General features: G+C 42.7%; 1 protein-coding gene across 1 annotated transcript in view; it reads right to left on the reverse strand.

The window, feature by feature from the left end:
• LOC107103310 (large neutral amino acids transporter small subunit 3-like) overlaps window positions 1-2,353 on the reverse strand; it is a 28,219-nt gene extending 25,866 nt beyond the window's left edge. The window contains exon 1 of the mRNA XM_015402967.1: window positions 2,250-2,353. The gene's annotated coding sequence lies outside the window, so the exon portion shown is untranslated. The remainder of the gene's footprint in view (window positions 1-2,249) is intronic.
• Window positions 2,354-3,397: the final 1,044 nt, after the last annotated feature.

Genomic DNA, 3,397 nt, shown 5'->3' on the forward strand with positions numbered 1-3,397 from the left:
GTGAGGCAGACACCCTGTCTACTTTAAGGCTAGGCTTAAAACTTTCCTTTTTGATAAAGCTTATAGTTAGAGTGGCTCAGGTTATCCTGAGCTATCTCTATAGTTCTATAGAACTCTATAGTATATACAATAATTCATGTATCATGTGCGGATAAGAAATACTCCGATTCCACAGGTACAACAATAGAGCGCGTGGTGTGGGGAGGAGGTTGCTGGTGAAAGCTGTGCAGCGTTTCTGTCCAAAGCGATGCTCTGATCAACCAGCGTTCCAGGCGGCTGGTTGATCAGAGAGCTGATTGGATCAGTCTGATTAGTTTCTCTGGTTACTCTCTGGCAGTCACCTAGTTACCACTCAAAGCTGTGCATCCTGGGAAACGGCAGAGGTTTAATCCTCGAGTAAAAAATGAAAATATAGGACTAACTTTACAGCAGAATATACTAAAGTATATCCACGTCTAGTGAAGGGGAGGAACAGTGGCGGATCTAGACCAAATGTACCAGGGGGCCAGGAGGGGGCCAGCGTGTTTTCATGGGGGCCCAGAAAAGCATGAAATAAAAAACAGGACAAGGGATTCAAATATATTAATATAGCTGAATGAAGCTTCTTTACAATTAGATTCAATAAAAATTCTATTTCTTATGAGGTCAATATACATTTATAATTTAGGAATTTTACATATTTTTGACTTAATTTCAGTTAAATCTACCGTTTCTATAAAATTTTAATTAGAACTCAAGAAAAACTTAAATTCATCCATAAAAATTAGAACTTTTTTTTTATTTGTTGTGAAGATAAAAACATTTAGTAGATAAAATCTGGGATCCTATCTCCATGCCACTGAAGCTATTGCCTTATTGTTTTTGAATAATTAGTAAAACAGAATTTGTGAAGAAACAGAATGAAGTAGATCCAAAGGACCCATCAGTAACCATGTCTGTTCCAGCGCATATCATCATTAGAATTTCTTTTTGTAATATGTCTTCGGTAGAGGGGCCATAACAGGGGCCAGGTCGGGTTAGCATCTCCCTGAAATCAGTTTTTGGAACTTGGGATGTCTGAGAGTAGCTGACCCTTCCTTCATTTGTTGAATCTTTAACAGTGATGTCATCATAGAGGCGTTACCCTTCAGTGAAGTGCTTTCTGTCATCAGTAACAGGTCGGGTTTAGGTGCTAGCATCACCACATCAAACTGTTTAATTGCTTCTCCTGTTTGACATTTTATCAAATAAAAGGTATCTGAACATACATTTCAGTGATTGTTCTGATTTAACTTCACTGACTGGATGATAACTGTGAAAATCATCGGGTGGAGTTACCGATTCTGACCTCCAGCTGATTGTAGCTCAACATTCTGATCACTGGTGGTACCCGTTCAGTGTCTGCTAGTGAATATCTGCTAACTGTGTGGTGGAAGTGAATGAAAGAACACAGGAGCATTCTGAGCCCACAGTCCCATCATCTAATCCATCCATCAATCCAGAGACCTACTGACCATCTGCCCTGATGGTTGGAGACCAAGAAGCCCAGGAAATATTCTGCCTGTGGTTAGCGGGTCAAAAAGCCATCTTCCATCACGGTTCAGGGTTAGAGCGATGCCGGTTTCTTTCGGAACTTGTTTTTTATTGAAAAAAAACAAACTTTAAGTTTATAGAAACCGTATTTTCTGATCCCATTCATGCGTTTTTCCATTATCTACATCCAGAAGGCTTAGTGAGGCAGAGGACGTCCATGCAGCTCAGATATATTTAGAAACAGCCTGTGCTGTTTGGCACCTGAAGACACCCTAAATGCCAAAGGGACTTTCAGAATAAGAGCCTGGAGTCAAAATCTGCCCCTCGGCTGTTTGTTTTAAAGTTAAACTCCAGAAAAGTGCTGTTGTTTTTTTCCTGATTTATTCCAGAGACGCGGTTAATGAAAGGCACAGTAGTTCAGATGCTGCCGAGGCAGGAGGAAAGGAGGCCACACCAAACATGGAGACCTGCAGTGGCTGAGACTATCAGGTCTCCTGACCCCCCCCAATAGCCATGCCCCTCGCTCCCTGTTACTGCACCACATGTCTCCTCAGCCTGAGCTGAACTGGTGCCACTGGAACCTGTCCATAACTGGTCCCAGTGAAAGCTGAGTGAGGACAGCCTCACAGGGTCCGATATATTTGCAGATCTTGTTTAAACCCAAAGCTTTGCCTCTTTTCCCTTAATGCCACTCTCTGCCTGCAGCTGATTCAGGTGAAAACCTTAAAGTGACTTACTGTCCCTGTAGTTCCACGCCAACACTGCCTTGCTTCACTGCTGCTGTTGCTGCTAAATGAACGTTACCTGTTATAATTCCCGTGTGTGAGCACAGATATCCGTCCCTGCGAGTGGCAGCTGTATACAGTGGCACATTAACACTTACAGTCAACCTCTCCAGGTCTATAAATGGAGCTGCAGTGTAACCTGCCCACCCCCTGACCTTATCACATAAACAAACACACGTTGAGAAACACGCGGCACATTTTGGCCATGCAATCCCAGTGCCTTTTCACCCAGGATACTTAGTTATTGAGTTGACATTGAATAAAAGGTTTGAACTTGCTTTATCTCTGACAGTGAGCCACATTTAAAAATCTGGGGAATCCTGCAAAAATATTTTCACGTACATGAATGTCTCAGGAAACCATAGTAGTTTTAATGAGCAGAAGTGTCTGGTTTAGTGGGTCTATTGTGCTGCTCCACCATGGCAGCAGGACACAGCAGGTTGATGGAGGAGGACATCATCATGTGCTCCGTGTGTGGAGAGCTGGATCAGCAGAAGGACTTTTAAGAAACTGAAGGTGGGTTTCTGAGAAGGAAAACCTGGAGAAGCAGGTGAAACAGAATAAAAAAGGCAGCAGGTTGCAGAAGAAAGTGAGAAACTGTCTCAGTTTCAACATCACAACACCAAACTGAGCATGTCTCCAATAAAACAGAAACACATCAATCATATGTTGCTGAAAAACTCCAGAGGATTTTCTCCAAAAAACAAAATCCCGGAACATTTCAAACCAAACAGACGCTTAAACAGAGAGTAGTGCATCCTAAAGACCAAACCTCCAGACCAAATATGGCGGAGTGGTGTCTGCAGCTCAATGCAGTGAGGAATCCTCTGATCTTTATATTGGAGAAACCAAACTACCTCTCCACAGACGCATGGCCCAGCACAGATGAGCCCCCTCCTCTGGACAAGACTCTGCTGTGCGTCTACACCTTATGGACAAAGGACATTGTTTGGAGGACCAGAATGTTCCTATTTTGGATAAAGAAAATAGATGGTTTGAGAGGGACATGAAGGAAGCCATCTATGTGTTTTTGTATAGAAAACATGCAAATTGAAATGGATGAACGGGTCCACCGCTTTGAAATGGGAACTGTTTGGCTT

The sequence above is a fragment of the Cyprinodon variegatus genome, unplaced genomic scaffold, assembly GCF_000732505.1.
Source record: "Cyprinodon variegatus isolate N-32 unplaced genomic scaffold, C_variegatus-1.0 Scaffold1418, whole genome shotgun sequence".
Taxonomy (NCBI): Eukaryota; Metazoa; Chordata; class Actinopteri; order Cyprinodontiformes; family Cyprinodontidae; genus Cyprinodon; species Cyprinodon variegatus.